At 40.2% G+C, this 18,956-nt stretch overlaps 1 protein-coding gene across 3 annotated transcripts in view; it reads right to left on the bottom strand.

The window, feature by feature from the left end:
- PHEX (phosphate regulating endopeptidase X-linked) overlaps window positions 1-18,956 on the bottom strand; it is a 195,107-nt gene that overhangs the window by 100,873 nt on the left and 75,278 nt on the right. The gene's annotated exons all lie outside the window — the stretch shown is intronic.

The raw sequence follows: 18,956 nt of genomic DNA, 5'->3' as shown, positions 1-18,956 counted from the left end.
ATAACTAACTAATAATTTACACGTAGTTACTAAATTAGCCCATCCTTATCAAGGTAGCAACTAATTTCAATAGTTTAATAAGGGTTTGAGAGAGACAAGCAAAGGCATGGGCTGTGTGTTTCAGACAGATATTGCAGAATAAAGTGAGTGAACAGTTGAAAGAGATACTGTTAACAGAGAAACAGGCAGAAACAGAAAAAGCCAGCACCCCAAAGGACATTTCCCCAACATAAATCAGACTTATGTCAGGACCCCAGTTCCTTCCAAATTTAGTGCCAGTGGTTAAACCAAATGCTTGGCTGTTCTCTGTCATCTTCCTACTCTCCTCCCTACTCCCTCACAGCTCAGAAAAGTCTTGTTATTTCAAATCTAAAATGGTAGGTCTAAAGGGGGCTGCTACAGAAAGGCTGTCTTCTGAAAGACCTATTCCAACGTGTTTCAACAGTGAGACCACACCCACACTGATTATGTGTTTGCCCTGGCTTTTCTCCCAGTATTTGTGAGTCAGTAGAGAGGACCTGGGAAAGAGAGATCCTAACAATTTCAGAGGCCCACACAAAGAAGTCTGGGGAGGGCCTGCCTGTTTATGGGTGGAAACCCCTTGAAATTCCATCCTCCTGCAGAGATGCTTCCGTTTTCCTAATGGGATACTCAAGAAAAAATAAATACTAGGTTCGGCAGCAGAATTAAAGTTTTCATTTGAGATTATGGGGTTGTAAATCCATTTTTAGCATTAATTCTACAAGGAAAGAAGTTTAGATGCTTCCTTGGTTCTATAATGGATTGTCTGCATGAAGCTCAAAATAATTTTTTTCTGTTTAATAAGTTTTAAGCTATGTTTTCAGTTCAATAACAGTTGTAAGGGAACCAGAGCTATAAATCAGTGGGCTGGGTTCCATCGTATGTAAATAAGAACAAACAGCAGATGGTGGGGGGGGGGGGTACTTCACAGCTATTTCTTCCCAACTTAGTAAAAACATTAAAAGAATAGACATCTCAATTTGGGATTGGGGCATGATAAAAAACATGAAATGACAGAAGAGCAAAGTTCCTTTAAAATCATTAAATCAGTGGTTTTCAACCTTGTCTGCACATTGGGATCTTTGGGGGGAGCTTTAAAGAATCTTGAGGCCTGAGCATCAGGGTGCTGACGTCATTGTCCCAGGGTGTGGCCTGGGCATTGGGAGTTTTAAAAGCGCCCCGGGTGATTCTAATGTCCAGCCAGGGTAGAGACCCAGTGTCTAAGGGAAGCTACTTATTTTACAGATAAGGAAATGAAGAGTCAAGAGAATCCATGATCTGTTCCAGCTCTTACAGCTAGGAAGGGTCAGAGGCAGGACCTGACCACAAAGCTAAATGACAGTCGTGAGCTCAGAACTTCCAGGAGCAACAGAGGTGTCCCTCAAAAATCAGAGGAAAATGCCAGGAAAGTAGAAGGGAACCAACAGAGAGCTGCAGAAGTGACCACTTCAAATAGAAAACCCACACAAGGAAGGTGTTAAAATGACAAGGAAATCTCCAGGGACTAGGTCTTTGCCTGTGCAGGCACCAGCCCCCCTAAGTCTGTATGACCTCATCATGCAGCAGCATACATCAGTCAGCCCATCACCTTCACATAAAAAGAGAAATAGGGGCCGGCCCCGTGGCCGAGTGGTTAAATTCCCACACTCCGCTTCGGTGGCCAAGGGTTTCACCAGTTCAGATCCTGGGCACAGACACAGCACCGCTTATCAAGCCATGCTTGATGGCACATAGCACAACCAGAAGGACCTACAACTAAAATATACAACCATGTACTGGGGGGCTTTGGGAAAAGAAGGAAAAAAAGAAAGAAAGAAGATTGACAACAGATGTTAGCACAGGTGCCAATCTAAAAAAAAAAAAGAGGGGCCAGCCCGGTGGCGCAGCAGTTAACTTGGCATGTTCTGCTTCGGAGGCCTGGGGTTCGCCAGTTAGGATCCTGGGTGTTGACCTAGGTACTGCTTGTTGAGCCACGCTGTGGCAGGTGTCCCACATATATAGAGGAAGATGGGCATGGATGTTAGCTCAGGGCCAGTCTTCCTCAACAAAAAGAGGAGAATTGGCAGCAGATATTAGCTCAGGGCTAATCTTCCTCAAAAGAAAAAAAAGAGAGAGACAGAGAGAAATAATATCTTCCCAAACGAAGGAGGGGCAATAGGGATAGAAAGAAGCAGGTGGATTGATTTGTGAGAGATTCAGTGACCAAATTAATGGAACCAGGTGAGGAGGAAAGGGGGAAGAGTCAGATTAATTCCAAGGCTTCAGGCACAGGCAACTAGATGGATACTGCCACCATTTTCTAATACTGGGACTGTTAGAAGAGAAAGAGGGCTTGGGATAGAGGCCAGATCCCAGTGGGAACTGGAGACAGCAAGTCTGGACAACCGAGGCAAGGAGTTAGTCTACGAAAGAGAGAAAGCAAATATAGGGTACAAGTGGATGTAGGGTTCAGAGAGGGGTCTGTGGGTTTTGGGTTTGGGTTGTATGCATTTGCTTGTTGATGCTGCTATTGCTGCTGTGGTGGTGGTTGTTGACCATGTGAGATTCAACTGTGTTTAAATAGCGATAGAAACTCAACAACAAGAAAGCAAACAAACTGATTTTAAAATGGGCCAAAGACCTTAACAGACATCTCACTGAAGAAGATATACAGATGGTAAGTAAGCATATGAAAAGATGCTCCACATCATGTCATCAAGGAAATGCAAACTAAAACAAGAATGAGATACCACTATATACCCATTAAAACGGCCAAAATCCACAACATTGACAACATCAAGTGCTGACAAGAATGTGGAGAAACAAGAATTCTCCTTCATTGCTGGTGGGAATGCAAAATGGTACAGCCATTTTGGAAGACAGTTTGGCAGTTTTTTACAAAACTAAACATACTCTTACCATATGATCCAGCAATCACACGCCTTAGTATTTACACAAAGGAGGTGGAAACTTATATCCACACAAAAACCTACACATGAATGCATGGATGTTTATAGCAACTTTATTTATAATTCCCAAATCTTGGAAGCAACCAAGATGTCCTTCAGTAGGTGATTAGATAAACAAACTGTGGTACATCCAGGCAATGGAATAGTATTCAGTGCTAGAACAAAATGAGTAATCGAAACCGTGAGAAGACATGGAAGAACCTTACGTGCATATGTAGGGGAGGAAGACAATTCCTCTACCCTCTAGGTCCTTCTGACTGGTCCAAGAATTAAATTGACATGAAACAGAATAACAAGAGAAAATCAAAGTTTAATAACATGTACACATGGGAGAAACCCAGGAAAACTGAGCAGCTCACCAGAATGGCCAAAGCCACGACTTTAAATATCATCTTCAGCTAAAGACAGAAGAGGATGTTGGGGGTAGTGATTAGGGACTTCAAAGGGGAGGAAGGCAATTTACACAGAGATGGAAATGCAAACGTTTGTTAAACAAGTGTATGCTGGGCCAACTCAGAAACACATTCTATATCACACTAGAATTATCTTATGGTATTAACTCCTTCCTGTAACGGGCCTTCTACCTTAAATTCATTTAAGCAGTTAGGAGGGAGGTCAAAGTTTCTTTCAGAGTCTTTCGTTCTTAAAAATAATCAAGGCAAAGAGACACATTTTGGGGTGGCCAATTCTGATCTCCCACACATTACTAAGTGAAAGAAACCAATCTGAAAAGGATACATTCTGTATGATTCCAACTATATAATATTCTGGAAAAGGCAAAACTATGGAGACAATAAAAAGATCAGTAGTTGCCAGGCTTGGGGCCAGGGAGAGAGAAACAGGCAGAGCCCAGAGGACTTCTAGGGCAGGGAAAATATGCTGTAAGATATTACAATGATGTATATATGTCATACTTTTGTCCAAACCCATAGAACGTATATCACCAAGAGTGAGCCCTAAGGTAAACTATGTACTTTGGGCAATTATGATGTGTCAAAATAGGTTCATTTTTAGAAAAAAAAATGTATCATTCTGGTGAGCGATGTTAATGGGAGAGACCATGTTATGTGTGGGGGCAGAGGTTTATGAGAAATCTCTGTACCCTCCTCTCAATTCTGTTGTTGAAGGGGAGAATATGCCACCCCAAAATATGCCTCTTCGGCATAAGGATTACCTTTAGCTGATTATTTTTAAGAAGGAGCAGAGAGGAAAAGCTCTGAAAATCAGTTAAGTTATCCTCTTGTAAGAGACATTTACGTTTATAAGGGAACTCTTCATTTGTAAGGGTGCCATTCTCCATACCAGGAAGAGACAGAGGACTAAATCTTTAGAAACTCACATCAGTGGAGAAGGCAAGGACCTAAATCTGCATAATCTCCATACCTTTGTGATTTCCTGAAAACCTCCCACAACTGGCCTCCATTGCCCACCACTCTCTTGTGTCTTTAGCTGGAGATCATATTTAAGGTGGTGGCTTGGGTCATTTTGGATAGTTACTCAGTTTTCCTGGGCATCTCCCATGTTTACAGGAGGTATACATGTTACTAAACTTCTGTTTTTCTCCTACTAATCTGTTTTTTATTACAGAGAGGTCTCAGTCAAGAACCTAGACGTGTGGGAAAATTATTTTTCCTCCTCTAAATTACAAATCTAAAGTTGCACTAAAAAAAGTGTCGTCTTAAAAAATACAAAAAGAAAAAAAAAGGAAAGGATTCAGTGAAGAGGAAGAGGTTGAAAATATAGACGAGAAAAAAAGAAAAGAACAGTCTCTGAGAGGGCAAAGGGGGACAGGATCCAGAGAATATATGAAAGGATTCACCTTAGACATGAGACACAATTATGAGAAAAGAGAAGGATAAATGATGGACACAAATGCAGAAGAACCTACAGATTAAATGGTGGAAGGTTGAAAGTCCTAGTATAATGGTGTGTCTTTTCTCCATTGAAATAGGAACAAGATGTGCTAAAAGGGAGGTTTCTCTCAAATATTCGATGTCTTCACACACAGCTATATCCATCCTGGTAGCATGAACATATTGGTAGGAAAAGGGGTAGTTACAGGTGAAGACAAAGAGGGCAATGAAAGGCTTCATCTCAATACTCTAGCCAACATGCAGCGATAAGAGAAAGCACCTAAAGAATATGGAAAAAGCTGACTATATCCAAGGAAAATATTTATTTGGAGTAAAGAGTAAGAAAACTAATCTGCTTTCATTATGGTTTAAAATAATCAACTAAACAAAATAAGCACTCTCCAAGCCAAAGAGACCTTGGCAAATATATACTTAGGAATTTTTGGACTTCCACGGTGAATCTTAAGGTCATTTTGTCCCTATTCTTTTTGGGGCAGTTTTATGAAGTATGTACTTATTATTAAAATGGGGTATAGTGCTTCCAGATACTTCTCTCTAAGCAGCGTGGTTTCATAGGATCCTCCCCTGGCCATTCCTGGGCATTATAAGGGCTATCAAGTTCATTAAAGTTTTAAGCATTTTGCATAGATTTTCAAAGCGCTCTGTCTGTAACCCGCTGATTGGCATTCCAAATGAAAATAAACAGAGGTGAAAAGACTTCAGCCCTTTGCAGGGATGAGGAATGACAAACAGCTGACTCACATGCAGCTTCTTTCCTCCTCTTCCTTTCCTTCTCTCCCCTCTCCCCTGCCCCCACAACCTGTCTTCCATAAATCCATGCTTTGATAACTCAGTCTCTTTGTGGCCCTCTCACAGCTGTCAAAACCCAAGTAAGCATTGCCCTCTTTGCCTTCCCATTAGCCTCAGGTGGTCTTTGCCCTCATCCTCTCAGGTGCCACCACTCCCCACCCCAGGCCCCATCTCCAGTTCTCAATTTTTTCTTTCTTGCAGACTTCACAGATTTATTGTACAACATTTTCTGTGAAATGGTGCTGAATTACCCCAGTCTAACTCAAGAACAAGGGAAATCTTTGAAGGTGATTAATGTTATTGGTTGACAAGTCAATGCAAATAAGAGAAATAATGATTTTAGCATGCTGGAACTAGGAAGATAAATCACTGAACACTTCTGATTTTTATCTTTAGACTACTCTACAGCATCACACAATAACATCACCTTCAGTCAAGTCATGTTCCCTGAGGCAGGAAAAGCCTGCTATAATTTTAAAATAAGAAAAAAGAGAGAAATAGTATTTCTTCACCAAACCTTCACCTAATGCCCCAACAGCCAGCATTTAACACTAATAGAAATCACTTAAAGTGGAGTCATCCATAGAAAATATTTATTTCGAGTCAAAAATCAAAATACAACATACAAAAATTAATTCAAGTGTTATTATGGTAAAATCTGCCACATTCAGGATAAGGGCCCTCTAGGCAAAGCAGTATTTTGTTAAGCATCTATTTATTTCAGATTTTTGGATCCACACTGTGAAAATATAATTAATTTGGTTGGTCTATGAGCAGTTATTAGTTCTTTTCCTCAACCAGTGTTATTTAAAAGTGGGCTCCCCTTCTTCATTCTTTGTCCCCCAGGACTTCGCCCGTAGTGTTCTACATCAGACGTCACATACTGATGAGTCCACACATGCATACGCACGCACCTGTTACTGTTCCATCAAAGTCTTTTTTTATGAGATTTTCCTATCTTAGTAAATTATAAATTGTCTCACTTGCTCCTCTTTTGACCTTTCCTTACCCTTTCTCCTATCACATGGACACAGAAATTTTGTGTTTTGTCTAAATAGGACAAGATAGTTCTATTAATGCATCTGAAGGGACATATGCCAACACTACTTTGAAAAGAGGGGGTCAAGCCACCCCATTGTCAACACTAGTTTCCTTCAAAGTTTTGTCTCTGGCAATAGAGAAATCCTACAAAGCAAACACAGATCCTACCTCACACTCATGAATCCCAAACACTTAAACGCACACTTTCAGTCCCGTCTGAGTTCCCCTTAGGCTTATAATCAGAATGCAGGTGTGTGTTTTATTACCATTTATATTTATTTGGTCTCTCCAACAAGATCTGTAAGCTCTGAGAACAGGAATCATGATTTAGATCAAATGAGATCATGGATATGTAAGCAAACTAAAAAGTATTCTGCAAATTTAAAACTGTTCATTTTATGACTTCATATCTCATCTTGTTAGTTTTATGATTTCATATCTCACTTGATATGATTCTTCACACAATATGATTTCATACCTCATATAATACCTATAGCAGCTGCTCAATAAATGCAAGTTTATTTATGCTTTTCAAAACCCCCAGTGGGTATCTCGCAGAGAAGTGAAATAGAATCCAGTATCTTTATATATGCTAATGTATAACAGTTATTCCAAATACAAACTTTAGTGGAAATCGAATGACTAAGTTAGCCCATTCTATTCTGAGATTGTCAATGCCAACATGATACAGGACAGACGGCTAAAAATGGTTTAAAATATATATCTATTATATAGCTGGTAGAAATAATTATAGGCTGATAGAATTCTTAAAAAAAAAGCAGCAGTAGCAAAAAAAAAAAAGAAAAAATCTGCAAGGCTGATTGTATGCATTAATCTTAAAATACTGTAATTTTAATAAAATTCATAAATGAAAGGCATAATGTGGAGGTTTTCCTCTTTAATATATTTAGAAATTATAAGTAATAGCTTATAAAAGATAAGAGTAAAAAGTCTCCAGTCTTCCCACTGGTCTAGAGCAGAGCAAGTTTCCTCAAATTGTAACCACTTGGTTAGTGAATGCGAAAAATGGAAATTAGTAATTTATGTAGTTAACGCTGAAGAAATAGGATGCAATCTGAGGGAAGTTTTTAAAACTTTTTTCTGACAACTGTCATTTTACTAGAAATACAGATATTAAGTAAATCAATGCACTAATAAATATTAAATGTTCATTGATTCACCATTTATACTGTAACTATTTATTAAGATGAGTTTGAATTGGCTCCCAATAAAAGAAAATAATAACGGCTTAAAATAACAAGTAAAGAAGAGAACCAAATTGAGATGGGAGAAGTGGTCAAGCCAGATAAACTAAGGATAGTTAGAAAATACTGAGGTTTCTGGCAGCCAAGCGAGCTAATAAAACAAATCATACCAGTTTGTCAGGATTAACAAACTTGCATAGCTATTAAACATGCTGGCAAAAGAAAAAAAGAATACCAAATTATTTGTGCTCTAGACGCTATAAAGCCTGTTAGTCTGGTGGTGCAGGAATTTAGCATGTTCTTTTAGCAAAAAGGATAACTCTGGGGTGGAGGTAACACAGAATAAAATATTTACTGGATATGAACATATAGACTGTGTTCTAATTTTATACCTCGTCTTTTCCTGTTTCACACTTTCCCACCCAGAGAGAGAATGGATACGAGACCAGAATAATATTTACATGTCAACCAGCCTCATAATCTCCAGACTTGGGCTATGGGTAAACTCCTCCCAGCAAGTAATTGCCTGATCACTTCCAGAATTCAGCTCTGTTGGAGGGTATAAATGCTTTCTTTCAGTGAATGAATCCAGTACGGGGTCTTTGCAGTCCACAGGTCTGATCAGATCTGCCTGACAAGACTGTGACCATTAATATGTGGCAAAGGCAACAGTGGCCAATGTTATCCAGAGATGTAGACAACAAACAGGAAAGGGGCCAAATGTGTCGTCATTGTGGCAGTACACTCAAGGACAAGGGTAAGAGTAGTGTCCACATTTATTTCAAAAGAATTCCCAATGAGCTATCTAAATCACCTGTTTTGCTGGATGTCATTTTACCAAAGGTTGCTTAAAAAGAGCTGTCAGGATTGGGGTCTGATGACATTTGTTGTAACAAGAATTAGCCCGTAGAGAGTTGTGATACCCGGAACTGTTATAGAAATTATATTTGGCTCCTCGAGTAGTTTCATGAGACTCTCCTATGAGCCAGACTTAGCATTAAATGAAAGGGCAGACTGGAATGTGGCCAGGGAACCACCATAAAAAGAATCTTTAGCCCAATTGAGAGTACTACACTGGGCATGTATGGAGGACTAGGAACAGAACAACTCCCAGGCATCTCCTTCACTCTCGCTATTTCTTAGAGAAATTAGAAAGAGGAGATCTCAATGCAGGAAGGTTGCTACAGTCCAGGCCAGGACTTTGATGGTATGAATTCTCTTTATGGTTAATCTTAGGTAGAGTACACAGTAACAAGACCAGCTAACATTCACTGGGCACTTACTACACACCAGGCATTGTGCTAAGTCTTCTATGTGGATTATCTCACTCAGTTCTCATCACAAACCGACGAGGTAGGTACTGTTTGTATCCCTATCTGTGATTCACTGCAATGATGGCTTTAATTCTACATCCCTCCCTTTATTCACACCCTTTGCTGTGTGACTTTGCAGTTCCTCTCACTAAAAAAGCAGAACCTATCTCCCCACTCTGTCGATCTGGATTAGCCTCGTGGCTTGCTTTGGCCAACAGAATGCAAACATGACACTATGCCAGTTTTGAGCTGAGGCCTCAGGAGGCCTCATGTGTTCCTGCTCGCTCACTTGCACCTCTGCCATCTCTATGAGAACGTGCCTGAGCTAGCCGGCTGAAGAAGTAAAGGACCTGGGGCAGAGCCAGCCGAGTCATCCCCATCACCTCTGCCAAAGCCAGCCTAGACCAGCCAACCCCCAATCTTCAAGAAGCTCAGCCAAAATAAGCAGAGCTGCCCAGGGGACCAACTGACTCCACAAGTGTCAGCAATAATTGCTTATTGGTGAAGGCCACTGAGGTTTTGTGATTGATTGTTATGCAGCATTACCATAGCAACAGAAACTCATGCACCATTTATAAACGGAAGACTGAGGCACAAAGAGGTTACCTAACTTGCCCAAATTGATAAGAGCAGAGCTGGGTTATGAGCTGCTAATGCAACTTTGCAGAAAATCAGACGTAATTTCTATATAAGGTCAATATTTTCTAACTACTAAAAATCCCTTGAAAACTCAAATCATTTTGGTTTGTCTTAATCCAGGATAGGTCTTTAGCAAAAACTCAGAGAAACTGATCTTGATATTATAGCTGATACCATTTACTAGACAGAGACACTTGGTAGCCAGAAAGAATAGCCTTTCTTTGCATGACTCGTGTTGAAGGAAGTTTTATCTTTATCTGTACAATGGCTGTAGTGAGAGCAACCACCGTGAGTAGCAGCATCTGTAAGGAACAAAGAATCCCTCAGTGTAAGGGCACTGCTGTAATGCATGATGCTGCCTTTCAAGTGACTTCTGCCACCAACGTTAGAGTTACATCTCATTTACTCAACCACTGAGAGAAACGGTGAGCGGGGGAATTGGAGAACTTGAATATTAATGGCAGTACATCAATTCAATTATCTTGGCTTACTAATGAGGTGAACTCCTAGTGTATGGAGGTTGCAAGTTCAAACTCGACCACTGCAATTGGACCCATGTGGGTACTTAAGTCTTTGGCACCAGCTGCAGCAGTATGGGGTGGGAGGAGAAGCCTGTTCTTGGGATAAGAATTACTACCAGAATTGCTCACGCAGAACAGCTCAGAAAATTGGAAGATACTGTAGGTCATCTATGGCATTACTTGGGGACGTGAACAATGTCTTTACCATAACGGGAAAAAAGAATAAGCTACTAAAATGTAGGAGAAATTCGTGAATTGTTTTACACAGTAAGTTTTAATTTTTCACTTGATAAAGTCTAAACGTGAAGTGCAATAAAAGATTTGTTCCTCTTTCACTAGATTAACCTTCTGCATACAGAATGTTTTAATGTACAATAAGAGACTAGTGACTTTAGCTTTGAATTGAGGGTGGACAAAGACTGTCTCCTGGAACAAACTTTAGTCAGGTTCTCTAAGCCCTCTTCTTAATTAGGCCTCAACTCTGGCCCTCATCCTGTCCTTGCCGGGCCTACAGGCCTACATAGCTTTGTTTTAGCAAGAATCCTGAAAACTCAGTTTAGAGAAAAACTTCCATCCTTGCTAGCTGAGCACCATCCACATCTGGTCAAATCCCTCATCCCCCGCTCTTGATACTTGAGCACCCTGGCCTGCCTTCAGCAGAAGTCCCCCAACCCTTGATGTTTCCTCTTAGTAATTTTCCATCCTCTGACCCTCTCACTCTGCTTGTTGACCATAAATCCCCAGCTGTCTTTGCCATATTCAGAGTTTAGCCCGATCTCACTTCCCTACTGTGATAGTGAAACCGGCAAACAGCCATTGATGATTAAGTATCTAGGTACTAAAGTTTTTTCCTTTTTGCAATTACTGATTATTGCTTTTAGCTGTTTAACCCACCCATTGTTAACTGTGCTGCTTAGGCAATATGCTGTCTGACTCCCACTAGGTTCCTACAGATAACATCTCCCTGGAGCCTGGATCACCATGGTAATGGGTGTGTGAGCTGTTTTTCAGGAATTACAACTTGTCCACTTCAGGCAAATTGAGACCACCAACTCATCAACCGGGCCAGCACAGATGCCCACTAGGCAACCTTTTCATGTCAAGTGGCTAAAAACTCCACTCTCAGATCATGCTAAGGCCACCATTTTGTGAACATGGGTCCTATGAAGAGACATGAAATCTGACTCTGCTTGCGAAGATCATCAATTATCTTACCTCTCCTCACCTCCCTCCACATTTCAGACCACCTTGCCCCCCTATCCCATAAACATCCCTGAGTCCCTATTTTTGGGGAAGTGAATTGGAGGCTCATGCTCTTGCTTCCTCACGTGGCTGCCTTATGATTAAACTCTCTGCTGGAATCTCGACATCTCAGTGTTTGGCTTTCTGGGTGGGGGGCAAAAACAAACCTGGTTTGGTAACAATAGTCTTGACACCTTTTGCAATAGTCCTGAATAAAGTCTTCCTTACCATTTTAACAAGTATCAGAATAATTTTTTCTTTAACAGGGTTCAGCCTATAACAAAAACACAGAAAACTTGAGGGAACAGCAAAAAAATGCCTATTGGCAGAACTGAGATATATGAATAAAGTTAAGTAGTTTGGGGACACAGTGTCTATAATGAAATAAAAATTTTTCATATTAATGAAAAATTAATATGGTTTAATAATTTAGCTCAGCTGAAATGTTTAAATGGGAACTCCAATTTCACTGAATTTTCTAGAAACTACAGTTAAAGCAGAAAGTTCCTTTTTTTTTTTTTGCATGGACACTTAACAGAAAATCATTTTTTTATATATATGTTCACATCTCCACCTTAGTAACTAAAGAATGGTAAACATTTTTAAAAGACTCTTTTGATAAGAAATCTTACAGAGCCTTTGGTCACCATTCTAAAGATCAGGGATCACTCCTAAGAATGATTTATGTAGAAAATACTGGAAATTGAGCTCAGTGTGTGGACTGAGTCAAAGATATACCTCGGAAGTTGCCCTTAGCTGAAATCTCTGATAATCAGCTTGTTTCTTATTGTTTCCCTCTTTCTTCTGAAAATTATGTGAACAAAAAAATGCAATGTCAACTCGTTGGATTTGAATTGATTAAGCTTTCACTGTATTTGTCTTTAAAATATTGAAATACTAGAAGCAAAATCTATTCCAACTGTTTCCTACCTCTAAAATGTTAAGAAATAGGAAAGGCATGCCATTTATTTTTATAAGATCTTAACATATGAATAAATAATTTCCTGGTAAGGGTGAATTCTTTATAGGACAAGCCACCAAGAAGACTCCTCATTATGACTAGTCTCCTAATTTCAGTCATAAAAATGGTAAAGATTCAAGTGTTTTTCAGAGAGAAGCAAGGGGATAGAGCACTGGCTTAAAGCTAGATTTTCTGGGCTTGAACCCCATCTAAACCATTTTCAAGCTGTACAACCTTGGGGAATTTACTTAAACTCTCTGAGCCTCAGTTTCCTCATCTGGAAGATGGGGACAATAATAGCAGTCATAGAGCCACTGTGAGGATTAAATGAGTTAAGACATTGAAAGCACTTAGAAGAGTGCCAGACATCCAGTTAAACCTCAGTAAAAGTTAGCTACTTTATCATCATCACCAGATTTTTAAAACATCATATCCTGACCATCACAGTCACACTAGGTCCATGGTGACCATCTCTTCCCTTCCCAGCCATCATTGGGATCTTCACCTGCCCTCCATGCATGTGGATATCTATCTGGGCCATTTAATCATACAATACAGATATTCATAAATTATTATTATAAAAAGGAATTGGATGAGAAAAATAATGAGTAATAACTTTAGACATCCCTCCCTTCACAAACACATACCCCTAATCCTCTCTCCTGTCATTCAGGACATAAGCATACAGATCAGGGTTTGTCACAGTAGAATGAGAGCAACATCTCTATTTATAGTGACCATACATCATGCACTCTCTGAGGGAGTCCCACTTTCATATGCTGTGTATAACTTTCCACAAAAGCAACTTGTAAAATGTTGAGCTAATATACTATATTTTAAAATTATGCATGGTCTTCTTCTAAATAAGATAAAAAATCAAAGAAGTTCTCTGACAGACAAGGTCTTGATTTTTCGCTCTGAAGACTGGAGAGAGAATGTTAGTGTAAAAGGCACAAAATGGTATTCCTAGGACATATTTAGTTTGGCCTCCAAATTATTGACCAAGATTTAAACTGTGGGAGATTTCACATAAAAATCCATATTTCTGACTTCTTTCAAAAACAAAAACAAAAAAAACCCAGAAACCTAGCAACCCTCTGCAGGCATCCTGCATGAATATAGCCAGAGCTGAATCCTGGATAGCATATTCATTCCTGTTCACTACCTTTTGTTCTGGCCACCGAGGCCCAGGGGCAATTACCACTCATCATTGCACTTGCCCTGGTTTTTGCTGACACCCAGCCAGCTTTACTCCTGGGTATTATTTAATGTTCCTCACTGACTGTGAGGGTAGTGGAGCTTGGAACCCCTGGCTCCCACCTTGACTGAGTCCTTTGCACATTCCAGGCACTGAACATCTTTAACTTGCAGACTCCACCCCACCCAGTCTCTGAGCCAAAGAGAACCAAGCCTCCAAGGTGCTTACCTCAGAGCAGGGTCTGGAATGTGCCTCCTCCTGTAAGCTGGTATCCCAGAGAACCTGAACATCCTCACCAAGTAGTAGCTGGACTCCAACTCCCACCCCTGTTCCCAGGCCATGAATCCCAGTGTTGCCTGAGTCCTTCCCTTCTGATATTAGAGCCCTCTGTGAAACTCCGTTGGTCAGGGACTGACAACCCCACATTCCTGTCCTGGCTACTAGCACCCAGTCACCCAGGGACTGAGCCCTGCCACGCTAAACTCAAGGGGTTTAGATTTTTTAGATGGGTACTGTTCAACATAGTAACCACATGTCCAATATGGTAGCCATACATGGCAATTAAACACCTGAAATGTGGCCAGTCCGAATCAAGGTGTGCTGTAAGTACAAAAGATACATGGGGTTTCAAGGACTTAGTATGAAATAAAGCATATACTATCACATTTATATTAATTACTTGAAATGATAATAGATATATTTGGGTTAAACAAATTATTAAAATTAATTTCACTTGTGTCCTTTTACTTTTTAATGAGTCTACTAGAAAATGTAAAATTACATATGTGGCTCATATTCAAGTTCTAATGGACAGTGCTACTTTAGGTGACAAAGACAAGCACTCTCCAAAGAGTTCTGTAACTCCCTACTCTCACCCCACTGGCCTGTTCCTCAGGTACAGGTAAGGCTTGCAGCCAGTCCCAAATGGGTTAAGGCCCTGTCACTATTTGAAAGGCAGGAGACTGTTCCATATGGCCTCTTTAGGTGGCTTTCTGTTGAAAGAGTCTCCTTTTTCTACATGCTATTCTTTCCATTTTTAATTAAATCTGTAAAACCCCCATAGTTAGGTGTGAATGAATATGAGTATACATATGTGTGTCTGGTGCACATGCACACTTGTATATGGAAGTTATAAAGAACCAGTAACATGGAATTGTGTGTTTTCCAAGGTGAAAAGGAAGAGAACTCTGGTAGGTTTGCGGTGGGGACGAGGTTGCTTCCTCCCCTACAAAGAAAACAAAGTGAACTCCTCTCTCCGACCCTCTATAACAAAGGGTGCCAACCCCACCATTAAGAGGCTGTGGAAACAGATACTGAGGAGACGCAGGAAGTCCCTTGGAGGAATCTAAGTACCACTTTTCAAAAGAAAACTAAATAGTTCAGGAGGGAAAAGAAACAAGCAGCAGCAGCCTGGAGGCCCTCACACCGAGTTTGGCACAGTCTATTTAAGCCACTCTGAATCAGGGAAATTTTCAATGATCTGATTGATCAACTGAAGCAGCTACTTGCACTAACGCAACAGGCTTTAGTAAAGGAAGTATTGCTGCCCAAGTTAGCAGCCAGGCCTGCTCACACCAATCACCAGGGCTGAGGTTTTTGGTGGTAACTCTTTGCAAACGAATGAATGATGCAAAGACCTTACTATTCCAATTGTGGTCCCCGGACCAGCAGCACCAGCATCACCAGCATCACCTGGGAGCTTGTTATGCGAATTCTTGGGTCCTACCCTAGACCCAGGTTAAAAAGATCCTTGTTAAAACGCAAGGAAATTTTGCATTTCAACAAGAAGATCCCCATGTGATTCTTGTACACATTAAAGTTTGAGAAGTACCTGAAGTTTAACCTTCTGAATGCATTTATTTGCTTAACAACCGTTTTTTGGTAAACAAAACAATGGCAGCCTTCCGTCTGAGTTAGAGTCTCTGGAATTCGTTTCATTGGGGATCTTTCTGTTTTTCTTTTTCTTTGGCCTATAGCTAATAGTATAGAATGATTTTCAAATAAATCAGTGGTTCCAGGTGGTTCTTGGATGGGAGCCCTGTAACAAGGCTATAAAAGGCAGATAGTCCTCTTAGAAGTTTCCAACTTAAGTATTCCCTGAGGCAAATAGCTTCAGTTTAAGGGTGGCAAATAATTTTATTTAAAAATAGATGAGGATCTGTGTAACTATCACATTATCTCCATGTCCCATGTACATCAAAATAAGGAGGGAAATTGCCAAAATCAACTTTATTTTAGAGTATCACACTGTGACACATGAAAAAGGGACTTTCACACGCAAACTAAGAAAAACAAAGTAATCCACATACCTTTCATATTACATAAAATTCTTCTATTGCCAAGAAAATTCCTGCTATATAAAAAAAAAACACCTCCATTATCCCTTAATTGTTTTTATATCCTTCCCAGAGCTTATAATGTTACCACTGTGATTATCTGACAAATTCTCAATCCATTTACTCCAACTAAGGAGTGAAAGAAAACACACAATGGGAATATTGAGTATTTTGAAATAAGACATTAATTCTTCAGTGGAATTATTTGCAAGAAGAGGACTTTCAGGTTCAAATATGAAGTCTCAAACTTGGCAGAAAATTCTCTAAATTCTCCAATTTTGCTGTCTCCAGACAGCAAAAATCGCAGTAAATGTACTTAGATTTATGCTATTCCCAAGAAAACTTCAGCATATAATACATAGTTGTGTATTACATAAGCAATACATAATACCAATCGTTTGATTATCATGACTTAAGCTTTTTTATATCTTTGTCTTTAAATTCAGTGTTTACTGATGACCTGTACCCAAGCTACTCCTATATTCATATCTGACTGACTACAATGGATTATTATTAGTGAAGGGGAGCAGAATTTGCCACCCCAAAATATGCCTCTTTGGCATATTGATTATTTTGGGCTGATTATTTTTGAGAGGCTGCAGACACAGGAGAATCTCTGAAAATAGGGTAGAAGTTACCCCTTTGTGAGAGAAATAAACATTTAAAAGGGAGTTCTTCATTGTAAGGGTGTCTCCCTCTCTCTACCAGGAAGAGAGAGATGACTAAATCTCTAGAAACTCTTACCAGTGGAGAAGACAGGACTTAACTCTGCATAACAACCTTACCCTTGTTTATTGTACTTTTCCTGGTCACCTGTCATAACTGCCCCCACCCTCAACATCTTCTTTTGTCTTCAGCTGAAGATAGTATTGAAGATGGTGGCTTGGGCCATTTCTGGGAGTTACTCAGTTTTCCTAAGGCTCTCCCATGTATATGGGAGGTATGCATGTTATTAAACTTCTGTTTGTTTTTCTCTTGTTAATCTGTCTTTTATTGTCTTTCATTACAGGGGGTCTCAGCCAAGAACCTAGAAGGGTAGAGGGAAAATTATTTTTCCTCCCCTACATTAGTTAATCATGTGTAGATATTTTGTTTCACGCCATTTGTAAAATTTAATTCTTGACAAAGAAAATGCACACACACACAAAAAAAAACCTGGCTAAATCCAAATTTCTAAATCAAAATATACCCTCTCTGCCAATTCAGCTGAAAGAGATGGAGAACAACACACTGCCAAGGTGAGGAGTCTTACAGCCACCTCCACCCTCACCTAGATTATTACCGCCTCCAGGCAGCCATACTACATTTCCTCAGTTTACTCATTCTCCCACTCCCCTTGTCAACTATTTCACACCTTCCCCTCTCTCCTCCAACCCTGAACTCAAGACTCATATAACCTACTGCCTCCTTGACATCTCCACTTGGAAGTCTGATAACATGTCAAGTTCAACATGACCAAAACTAAACTCCTGATCTTCTCTTCCAAACCTGGTCCTCCCACAGTATTCCCCATCTCAGTTAACAGCAACTCCAGACTTCCATTTAACCAGACTCAAAGCTCTTACTCTCAGATCCTTCATCCAATCTGTCAGCAAATTATGCTGGTTCTACCCTTCAGAATGTATTCAGAATCCAAGCCCTTCTTGCAAATCTCATTGCTACCACCTGGTCCAAGCCACCATCTCTGCCCTGGTCCCTCCAATAGTCTCCTAACTGGCCTCCCTGCTTCTATCCTTGACCCCCTACAGTCTCTTCTCAGCACAGCAGCCAGGGTGATCCTCTCAACATAAGTCGGGTCACATCAGGCCTCTGCTCAGAAGCCTGCATTAGCTCCCCACTTCACTCAGGGTAAAAGTCAACATTCTTACAATGGCCCATGGGCCTTACAAAAGAAAATGCCACCATCCCAGTGACTGCTCTGCTCTCAGTGCCTACTTCCCTCACCCTAGCTCACCCTGCTTCAGCCACGAGGACCTTGAGCACTCCAGGCACATCCCTGCCTTAGGGCTTTTGCACTAACTGTTCCTTCTGCCTAGAACATTCTTTGCCCAGATAGCAGCCATATCTAATTCTCTAATCTCCTTCAAATCTTTGCCAAATGTCATCTTCACAGTAAGGCTTTTCTTGACCATCCTATTTAATCCTACAACCCAACCCACACACCCGCACCTTCCAGCACTCCTGATTCCTCTCTACCCTATCTCCTTTTTCTTTTTTCCAGAGTCCTTACCATCTTCTAACACAATTGTTAATTTATGCATTGTGTTGATTTTTTATTGTCTGTTCCCCCATTAGAGTATCAATCAATGAGGTCAGGGATCTTTGTTTTGTTCTCTACTGTATCCCAAGTGCCTAGAACAGTGCCTGGCATATAATAGGTGTTCAACAAATATTTGTTGAGTAAATGAATGAAACAAAACCTCAGTTTTTGTTAGATGTATCTGGCTGGGCCATTAATGTCAGTACAGCAATTAGAAATAGCCAGGGTTCATAGGTACATGGAAGTTTATTATACTGCTCTTTCCACTTTTGTATATATTTAAAATTTTCTAAAAGGATTTCTTTTTAGGTTTAGAAAAAAATAGAGTGTTTTCTGTGAGATAAATGTCACATCTCTTTAGTTTTTAGAAAACAGCATAAGAAGAAAAGGAAAAAACCCTATATTTTATTTCTATTTCTTTTTTTTTTTTTCAAAGACTGGCACCTGAGCTAACAACTGTTGCCAATATTCTTTTTTCTTCTGCTTTTTCTCCCCAAATCCCCCCACTACATAGTTGTATATTTTAATTGTGGGTCCTTCTAGTTGTAGCATATGGGACGCCACCTCAGCATGGCCTGATGAGCCATGCCATGTCCACACCCAAGATC

This window comes from Equus caballus, chromosome X (assembly GCF_041296265.1).
Source record: "Equus caballus isolate H_3958 breed thoroughbred chromosome X, TB-T2T, whole genome shotgun sequence".
Lineage (NCBI taxonomy): Eukaryota > Metazoa > Chordata > Mammalia > Perissodactyla > Equidae > Equus > Equus caballus.
The sequence above is the reverse complement of the archived record's forward strand: the minus strand, read 5'-3'. Positions and strand labels throughout refer to the sequence as shown.